Genomic DNA, 11,049 nt, shown 5'->3' with positions numbered 1-11,049 from the left:
AAGAAAAGAAAAGAAAAGAAAAGAAAAGAAAAGAAAAGAAAAGAAAAAGAGCTAGGCTCTGAAGTAACCCATCTGCATTTAAACCAGACTACTGGGGTGCCTGGGTGGCGCAGTCGGTTAAGCGTCCGACTTCAGCCAGGTCGCGATCTCGCGGTCCGTGAGTTCGAGCCCCGCGTCAGGCTCTGGGCAGATGGCTCGGAGCCTGGAGCCTGTTTCCGATTCTGTGTCTCCTCTCTCTCTGCCCCTTCCCCGTTCATGCTCTGTCTCTCTCTGTCCCAAAAATAAATAAACTTTAAAAAAAAAATAAAAAAAATAAACCAGACTACTGATGGGCCAGCCATATGACCTTAGGCAAATTATATAGGCAATCTGTGCTTCAAGTTTCCTTACATATAAATTGTGAACGATAAAATATTCTCTATCTCATAGGGCTGTGTAAGGATTAAGTGTGAAGAGCCTGGTGCAGAGTAACAGGTCATTCAGGGTTGGTTCTATATTCTTACTTTAGAATCCAGAAAAGTGAGTCAAGCCCTTTTCCTGCATGAGGAAGCTCTCAAAAGGAAGGGGAAAAAGTTAAAATTAGGAATCTGCTGAAGGGAGGGTTTGCCTACCACCTTTTCCCAACCTACCGCAGCCAATTTACTGCATTGAAAAGAAATCAAACCATCCTTCTAAAATAGAACATTTCCAAGATTTGTAGAGTCCTTATAGGTATTTTTTTTTACTCTCGGTAGCTGGGCACAACATTCTGAGGGGGCCAATGAAATCACACAAAACTGCAGATGTTTCCTCTGTATTAGTATATCTCATAGAGAATAAATAGGGTGTGATATATGGATCTGACTTAAAAACAAAATTAAAAGCATGTATCTGATGCTGCTGAAGTCAAGGGAGCTAGCCTGAAAGTAATAATAATAGTTAATTCTGTTCAGCTTTTGCTACTTATTAAGCATTATCCCTGAGGGCCTTATGCTTCTCATTTAAATTTACATAACAACTTGTTGAAGTAGGTATTATTACTTTCTCCATTTTATGGTGCAACAGTGTCTCAAAAATGTTAAGTAATTTCCCGTAGTCACATAGTGGCAAGCAAGGATTGATCCAAACTTATCTGAGGACATAGAACCCTAGGGAGTCTTAATTCTCAAACAACAAACAATTCTCAAACAAACAAATCAATAGGTTTGCATAGCACAGATCACAGGCCTAAGAAGAAAAAGGAATGCTCTTATTTTATAGCAAGGATATCATACTAGAGAAAAAAACAGTTATTAGGATCATCACATTGTTTCTAGCTGAGCATAACTTCAGAAATTAAGTTGTTTTCGTAATTTCTTGTTGTTCCTTCAATGTGATGTTTTTGAGGTAAATGAAAAGTCCACATTTCAGTTAGCTCTGTTGTCACATAACACAACACTGAGCACACAGTTAGTGTTGATTTAATGATTGTTGAATGAATAAGTGTGTGAGCAACTATGCTACTAGACTTTTTCTATCAGGGTTTGTCATCTGAACCACAGAACACAAAACATTCTGAGTGATTATTTAGTCAATTATCTCAAGTGTGTACACAGTAAATACCATCCTGGTTTCACAGAAAAGAAGTTGATTGATTACCTACAATGAATGCCCTAGGACATTAGGGCCTAATTCCCTCAGGAAATCCCATTAGAGAACCATACTTAGATCAACCTGTGCTCTTCAAGGACTACCTTGACGGTGGTCGGGGGTGACAAACTATAGCCTGGGATAAATGTGACTCATGGCTTGTTTTTGTAAGGCCTCTCAGCTAAGAATACATTTGCATTTTTAAAGGTTTATAAAAAATACAAAAAAGAATATGCAACAGACCCAAAATGGCCTACAATGTCTAAATTATTTACTATCTGACTCTTTGCAGAAAAATTTTGACCTCTGCTTTAAGTAAAAGTGGTTGCTATCCAAGTGGAGCAGGATTAAATTATCTGACAATATTTGAGGAGATCTCTAGCATCCCAAACTCTCCCTACCAGTCTATCTTCAGGTATAAAATTTCTATCCGTTTTCATTTGTACATGGGCACCAAAACATCAGCCTACCACCTTCACCCCGCACCAAAGGCCCTTATATAAATGCACATGCCTTCCAGCAGCATGGCATAAAAGGTGACGCCTTGAACTTAGAGTGACATGAATTCCAATCTCAGCTCTTATTAAGTATTGCTTATAAGGTGAAAAAGCTGAGCATGTTGGAGTTAATTTCCTCATTCACTAGTCGTACAACAGATCCCTATTAAGAATGCTTTTCATATATAACATAGGTACTGGTTATCTATTGCTGTGTAACAAATGACCCCAAAATATAGTAGTTAAACAACAACAACAACATTTATTATCTCTCAATTTTGTGGCTTAGGACTCCAGGCATAATTTAGCTGAGTTCTCCAGCTCAGTATCACTCACAGTACATAATCAAGGTGTCAGCTGAATCTATAGTCTCTCAAGATGTCAGCTGAGTCTCCAGTTCAAGAGGGATGTAATCTGATTCCAAGCTCACTCACTGGTTGTTGGCAGGATTCAGGTTTTTGGTAACTGTTGGCTGAAGATTGCTATCAATTCTCTACCACAGGGCCTTTCAATGGAGCAGCTCACAATATGGCAGCTGCTTTCATCAAAATGAACAAGCAAGAGACAGCAAGAGAATGCCAACAAGACAGAAGTCACAGATGCTTGTCAACCAATTTCAGAAGTGACATACCATCACCTTTGTTATATTCTATTCATTAGAAGCAAGTCATTAAGTCCAGCACACACTCAAGAGGAAGAGATTTTAGAAGGGCATGATTATCAGGAGGAAGGGATCTTTGGAAGTTATCTTGGAAATCTGCCTAATACACCACAATTGTCATGGGGCAGGAAGTACATAAAGTAGAATCAGATTGGCATGGTGGGACTAGCAAAGAGGCAAAACCTAGTGGACCATATCAGTATCTCAAGGAGGGCTTGAACTGAGCATCACAGCTCTGGAAAAACACAGAAGTGAACAAGTTACTTGAAGTCTCTGAGACTGTTTCTTCAACTGTAAAATGGAAATGATAATACCTACCTTGCAGAGAAGATATGAAGATTAAATTAGGTAACATCTAGAGAGCCAACACAGTATTTGGAATATGGTATATATTCAATGACAATAGCTATCATTATTTTCCCTCTTACCTACACATTAGTCTATCAAATTTTCAGTCAATACGTTTTTTTAAAAAAAACAAGAAACTAATTTTTTAAGTTTATTTATTTATTTTGAGAGGGAGAGAGACAGCATGTGTGGGGGAGGGACAGAGAGAGAGGTGGAGACAGAGAGAGAATCTCAGCATGGACCCCGATGAAGGGCTCAAACTCACCAACTGCGAGATCATGACCTGAGCTGAAATTAGGAGTTGGACGCTTAACCAACTAAGCCAGCTAGGTGCCCTTTCAGTCAATACTTTCAAATCACAAAGCTCCTTACAAAGAAAATTACATCCAGGAATTATGTATTTGAGTAAAAGCATTGCAATAAAATAATATCTTATATTAGTTTAGCACTTTGCACTTAACAAAGTGTTTTTACATGCTTTATTTCACTTAATTCTCACAAGCCCTGTGAGGGCAGCCTTTGGCTTATCTAGACTCTTATTTGTAAACTGGGAAAACTTAAAACTAAAAACAAAAACAAAACCCCAGAAAGAGAAAGGTTAAATGATTTATCCAGAACTGCATAATAACTCAGTATATCAGTGAATGATCTCTGAAAAGATGGGGAAAGATTCAGGGGTGTCTGGTGGTGTCAGGACCAACAACCCGCTGAAACCAAAAGTACCAGTGAGACAGGGAGCCACGTGGTCTGGAATCCAGAGGGTCCCCCACTCCAAAGGATGGAGCAAACCAGTGAATCAGCAGCCAGGAAACAATTTCAGTCACAGCTTGCCCGACCAGAGCTCAGAACAAACATGTAATAGAAAAAAATGCAGTCAGGAAATAACTGTGTCTCAAATGCAAAAGAGCAAGGCAAGGGAAGGCCAGGTGGGGTGGGAGGTGGGGTGGCAGGTGGGGTGGGGGGGGGGGGGGGGGGGGGGGGGGGGGGGGGCTACAGGAAGAAACAACAAAGGGGACTTCTCGGAAGAGGAATCATTCAAGGAGCTCTGAGAGCCAAACAACGGTTATGAGGGAGCCAGAACAGAGCACTTAGCTCACATGGTGTGGCGCTAGTGTATGCAAAGGGGCATTCCTAGATTGAGTGATTTAGAGACGTTAGGATGATGTTAACCTGGAGGAGCTAAAAAGAGCGACCCTTTCCTAATGGTGACCTAGTTCTGAAGTAGACTACTTTTAAGTAGGGGAACGACATGATCAGATTTGTAGTTTAGAAAAATCACTTGTAGTCAGTGAAAAGGGTAGAATATTGGGGAAAGATTTCAAAAAAAAAAAATTCTTCCCAGAGAAGGGTCTGAGAAAACTGTACCTAATCAAAACAATCTAATTTTTTGCACATTTTTCCACAGTATGCTATATACCTGATTCCATTTTTAACCCCTTGTTAGTAATTCCCATTACAGACACATCTATTTTAGACTGGAAATTACTTTAATTGGTACCTTCTTCAGAATGTGAGATATTGTGATTAACTTCACTTATTCACTAACTTCCTAGAGACACACATGCTGGGATTTGATGGCCACTAAGTTTTTTCTGGGTTTTTTTTTTTTTTTGGTCATTTATATTTGGGTTTATATTCTATTTCAGAAATGATAACTAAAAAATAGTTTGTTTTTATGGAAATAATGAGCCATAGAAGAATTTTTCTTACCATTTGTTAGTGGCATCTGCCAGTCTGCTTGGCAGTGCATTACAATAAATATCTTTCTTGCTTTATAGAAATGATAAATTTAAATATGACTTCATTTTAAAATGCATTTGGAAGGGAACAAGATACATATCATACATATCACAGGCACAATAAAGCATAAGATAGTTGTACCTTACTCTTTTTACATTATCTTCAGGCTTCTTTAGTGGTAAAAGAAAAGTTATGGAAATTACCAAATGACACATAATAGCCATCTGATATTCACAGAGTTGAATATGTAATTCTATGGCATTAGGGGATGGGATGGTTGCTTTTGTGTGTATGGAGGGAGAAACAGTACCGCTGTGTTTAGAAAATAAAAATACTATCACAGGGGCGCCTGGGTGGCTCAGTGGGTTAAGCATCCAACTCTTGATTTTGGCTCAGGTCATGGTCTCATGATCTCACGGTTCGTGAGATCAGTCCTGTGTCAGGCTCTGAGCTGATAGCACACAGCCTGCTTGGGATTCTCACTCACCCTCTCTCCCTCTCTGCTCCTTGCCCCACTCACTCTCACTCTCTCTCTCTCTCTCTCTCTCTCTCTCAAAATAAATAAATAAACATTGTTTTTAAAAAACTAAAAAATAAAAAGCATAATATCATGGACCCACAATTTATGCCACAGATTATCTTAAATCTTTGTTTTTTCCTATATTCCTACTTTCCAGAGCTACCAAATATTGAGGTTTCACCCAGTGCAGCAACCATTAGTACTGTTCACCACAACTTTCTGATTATCTTCTCAAGGCCATAGTACAGCAACAGATCTCTGTCCCCTTGGAGTTAAAAGAACCTATATGACTCACTTTGGTCAATAAACTGTAAAAAAAAAAAAAAAGTAACATGTGTCATATATGAGAAGAGGTTTTAAGAGGCAATGGCTCTTGCACCCCTCTGGCACCGTAAGTGGGCATATCCAAGGTGGTGGCTGCTCCAACCGTCTGGGTCACCAAGTGACTACCAGGAGCCCATTGTAGAATTGGTGGGCATGTGGCATATGCAAGAAATAAATATGTGTATTTACTGCAGCAAACCTAGCCTATCTTGAATAGTACCAAAATTAGTACTTAAGCATAGGTTGCTACCATAGCAAACAAGCCTACAATATATGGCAGTGGCTAAGGGCTGGATAGTGGACAGCAAATGAACTACCACTGGAGCCTGGAACAATGTAATATGGATGTTTTACCAAAACATTTGGTAAAACTGTTGCCTGTGATAACCTGGAAGGCAGAAAAGTGTAGCTCTAAAGAAAACTATTAGAAAATAGTGTTAATAGCATGTATTATCAATTGGCTGTATTTCATATGCACCATAGAAAAAGAAACAATCAAGTGGCTTGAAAACACCAACAAAAGAAAATAGGAAGTGTCCAGAAATTTGGGAATCTTCAGGGTTGGAAGAGGCAACTTCCTCTCTCTGATAAGTAAAAGGTAAACTAAGGGCTTTGATGTACAAGGACCAATTGGAATTCTGTCTTGTGACATGGGTCATGTAAAAAAAAAGTTATAGGTTAAAATGTGTCTCCCCAAAATTCATATGTTGAAGTCCCAACCCCCAGTACTTCAGAATGTAACCTTATTTTGATATAGGGCCTTTAAAGTGGTGATTAGGTTAAAATGAAGCCATTAGAGTGGGACCCTAATCCAATACAGTTGGTGTATTTATAAGGAGAGACACAGAAAGAGACACCAAGGACGCCTGCACACAGAGAGAAAAATCATGTGAGGACACAGTAAGATGGCCTGCAAGCCAAGGAGAGCTGCTTCAGTAGAAACCAAACCTGCTAACACCTTGATCTTGGGCTTCCAGCCTCCAAAACTGTGAGCAAATAAAGTTCTGTTGTTTAAGCCACTCAGTCTGTGGTACTTTGTTGCGGCAGACCCAGCAAACTAACACAAAGGGAATGGTCATCACACTGCTGAATGAAAAAAATGTGTTTTAGCCAAAAAACAGTAAATGTTTTCAATCGGAATAGGTTATCACTGAGCTCAAAGTTCTTAAAATTAAGAGAAAGAGAGAAGCAAGGGAGTAAGAAAGGAAAGAAATATAGCAAATCTAAGAAATATGTCAAGGAAAGAACTACGGGTGGCTATAGACATACATCAGTGTTTGGATTCCAATAGTTAAGAAACTATATAGGCAGGAAGTAGATGACATACACAAAATACAACTGACCCTTTAACCATGCAGGTGGTAGGGATACTGGCCCCTGTAGTCGAAAATCCACTTTTGACTCCTCTAAAACTTAACTACTAATAGTGTACTGTTGACTGAAAGCCTTACTCATTAACATAAAGAGTTGATTAACACATATTTTGTATGGCTTATGTAGTATTTACTGTATTCTTACAACAAAGTAAGCAAGAGAAAAGGAAATGTTATTAAGAAAATTGGGGCACCTTGGGGTGCCTTGATGGCTCAGTCAGCTGAGAGTCTGACTTCAGTTCAGGTTATGATCTCAGGGTTTGTGGGTTCAAGCCCCACGTTGAGCTTTGCACTGACAGCACAGAGCCTGCTTCGAATTCTCTGTCTCCCTCTCTCTCTGCCCCTCCCAAACTCGTGTTCTCTCTCTATCTCTTTTTTTCTCTCTGTCTCTCCCTCCCTCCCTCAAAAACAAATAAACATTAAAAAAAAGAAAAAAGAAAATTTCAGTGACTCAGTCAGTTAAGTGTCTGACTCTTTATTGCAGCTTGGGTCATGATCTTGTGGTTCGTGAGTTTAAGCCAAGTCTGGCTCTGTGCTGACAGCTCGGATCCTGCTTGAGATTCTCTCCCTCTCTCTCTGCTCTCTCTCTCTCTCTGTCTCTCTCTAAAAAGAAGTAAATAAACTTAAAAAAATCAAGAAAATCAAAAAAAAGGAAATGTTATTAAGAAAATCAAGAAAATGAAGTGAGAGATACATTTACAGTACCATTCTGTATTTATCAAAACATTTGCATATAAATGGACCCATTCAGTTCAAACCTATGTTGTTCAGAGATTGACTATATTTACTGAAAGGAATTTAATAGAGACAGTTTATAGAAGCATGTCAGAGTTAAGGTATCAATTAAAGATGAGGAGATACTCCCCCAAAATTCGTATGTTGAAATCCTAATCCACAAAGGTGGTGGTATAGTAGATGGGGACTTTGAGAAGGGCTTAAGTCATGAGAGTGGAACCCTCAGGAATAGGATTAGTGCCTTATAAAAGAAATCCCACAGAGCTCCCTAACCCTTTCCACCCTGTGAGGATACAAGGCGGAAATCTGTGGTCTAGCAGAGGGTTTTCACCTGACCATGTTGGTACCCCAATCTTGGACTTTCAATCTCCAAACTATGAGAAATAAATTTCTGTGTTTATATGCTACCCTGTCTGTGGCATTTTGTTACAGCAGCCTGAACAGACTAAGACACTGTGCTTCATATTCACCAAATTAAAACGCCAGAGGGTAGGGGAGTTTGGATAATGCAGTCAATAGAAGTCAGTTCCTGGAGCACAAAACAAAGCAAAAAAAAGGGAATACATTTTGATGAGGAAAACAGAGAATAAGCAACACAGAAACTTAGTAAATCTTTAAGACAGATGTACTGCCAAAGAGAAAACAGCCTTGCATGAAAAAGTGAATGTCTGAGACCAAAAATGATTCTGCCCCCAATCTTCTATTGGCCAGAAGTAGGAAAACTGCTCATCACTTCCTCGTTGAAGAATTGGGGTCCAATCAAGCAGTATTTCTCACCACTCAAGGGCCATCACTTCTGCCCAGAAAGTTCTTATAGTTTCTATGTATCAGTGATCACCTTGTATCTCCCTATCTTTTCCTTTTGATGGCCAATGGTAGACATTAGTACTATTCTGTTTCTCTTTGTACTTATCAATCCAATTAAATTTTGAAGGTGACATGACTTACTCTGATGAATAAAATGTGAGTAAAGTGATATGTGTCACTTCGGGTAGAATCCTTAAAAAGCTAATATGTAATTCATTATGCTATGTCTTTTACTTTCCTTCCAGCAGAGCCATTAGCAAGTTCAAGATGGTGGCTCCTCTATCTGATTGGGTCACTGAGGGCTTACAAATAAGCAAAAGTGATGAATGTATATCATGATTAAGATATAAATTTCACTCATCTTAAGTCAATGAGAGATTTGGGAGTAGTTTGTTTTTATTCCACCTTAACCCAGACAATCCTGACTGATAGGTATAGACAGTGAATTAACAGCTGCAATTCAGACTAGTGGTAAGTGCTAAGGTAGAAGCAAAAACTTTAGAATCATTAATATCAATATCCCCATTGTCATTGTTTAAGGCCACATTAATTATGAAACAGATTTTGATTCAATTATATCCATCCCCCATCACCCCTGTATCCATGAAAAACTTCACTGCTCTGTGCTTCCTCAGATCTTCAGCTCAGTAGTTGGCTATAATCTGAATTGAACTCAATAATAATGGTTAATAACAAGGGTTGGTTTCTCTTTCACCAGCGTTCAGTGAGCTTCTCCACAGTGTCAACACATTTCTAGGCCTCAGGTATCATATAGTGAACAAGACAGATAAGGCCTTTGCTTTCATGAAACCTACCTTCTAGGAGGAGGAAACCAGAAATGATGTGAGTGACTCAGCCACCTCAGTGGGGAGGATGGAGAGGTCATCTCTGAAAAGGTGATATTCAAAGTATTATCTAAAGGATGAGGGGTGATACTAACCCTTTATCTGATATGTCATTTGCAAATACCTTCTCCCATTCTGTCGGTTGCCTTTTAGTTTTGCTGATTGTTTCCTTCACCATGCAGAAGCTTTTTATTTTTATGAGGTCCCAGTAGTTCATTTACAAATGACATATCAGATAAAGGGTTAGTATCCAAAATCTATAAAGAACTTATCCAACTCAACACCCAAAAAACAAATAATCCAGTGAAGAAATGGGCAAAAGACATGAATAGACACTTCTCCAAAGACAACATCCAGATGGCCAACTGACACATGAAAAAATGCTCAACATCACTCATCATCAGGGAAATACAAATCAAAACCATAATGTCAGAATGGCTAATATTAACAACTCAGGCAACAACAGATGTTGGCGAGGATGTGGCGAAAGAGGATCTCTTTTGCACTGTTGGTGGAAATGCAAGCTGGTGCAGGCACTCTGGAAAACAGTATGGAGGTTCCTCAAAAAAATAAAAATTAGAACTGCCCTACGACCCAGCAATTGCACTACTAGGCATTTATCCAAGGGATCCATGTGCATTTTCGAAGGGACACATGCACCCCCATGTTTATAGCAGCACTTTCAACAATAGCCAAAGTATGGAGAGAACCCAAATGTCCATCTATGGGTGAATGGACAAAGAAGATGTGGTATATATATACAATGGAGTATTACTCGGCAATCAAAAAGAATGAAATCTTGCCATTTGCAACTATGTGGATGGGACTGGAGGGTATTATGCTAAGTGAAATTAGTCAGTCAGAGAAAATATCATATGACTTCACTCATATGAGGACTTTAAGAGACAAAATAGATGAACATAAGGGAACAGAAATAAAAATAATATAAAAACAGGGAGGAGGACAAAACAGAAGAGACTCATAAATATGGAGAACAAACTGAGGGTTACTGGAGGGGTTGTGGGAGAGGGGATGGGCTAAATGGGTAAGGGGCACTAAGGAATCTACTCCTGAAATAATTGTTGCACTATATACTAACTAATTTGGGTGTAAATTTAAAAAACTAAAAAACAAAATAAAAAATAAAAAAAATAAAGGATGAGGAGTGAGTCATGTGAAGACAAAGAGGAAGAAAATTCTAGAAAGGGAAAACAACTTGTACCAAGGCCCTAGGGCAGGAATGAGCTTGGCATATTCAGAGAACAGTCAAAATGCCTCAGTTACGGCTGGAGTATGGTGGTTGAAGGGACAATAATGGAGAAGCCTTTCAAGGAATAGGCAGGTCCAGACCATACATGGCTTTATACATCAGGGTAGGAGCTTGGGACCTATTCTAAACACAAGGAGACGTCACCAGAGGATTTTAAGATGAGGAGTGATGTACTCTCATTAAATTGCAAAAAGTTCACCCTGACTGATATGTGGAGAACGAATTAAAAAGAAACAAGTATGGAAGCAGCTGGGCAAATTACAAGGGTGCCACGGCAGCCCAGATGAGAGGTGGTGCTGATGGAGAGAAGAGGGAAAATTT

The sequence above is a fragment of the Herpailurus yagouaroundi genome, unplaced genomic scaffold (assembly GCF_014898765.1).
Source record: "Herpailurus yagouaroundi ecotype Mexico unplaced genomic scaffold, PumYag 139, whole genome shotgun sequence".
NCBI lineage: Eukaryota > Metazoa > Chordata > Mammalia > Carnivora > Felidae > Herpailurus > Herpailurus yagouaroundi.
The sequence above is the reverse complement of the archived record's forward strand: the minus strand, read 5'-3'. Positions refer to the sequence as shown.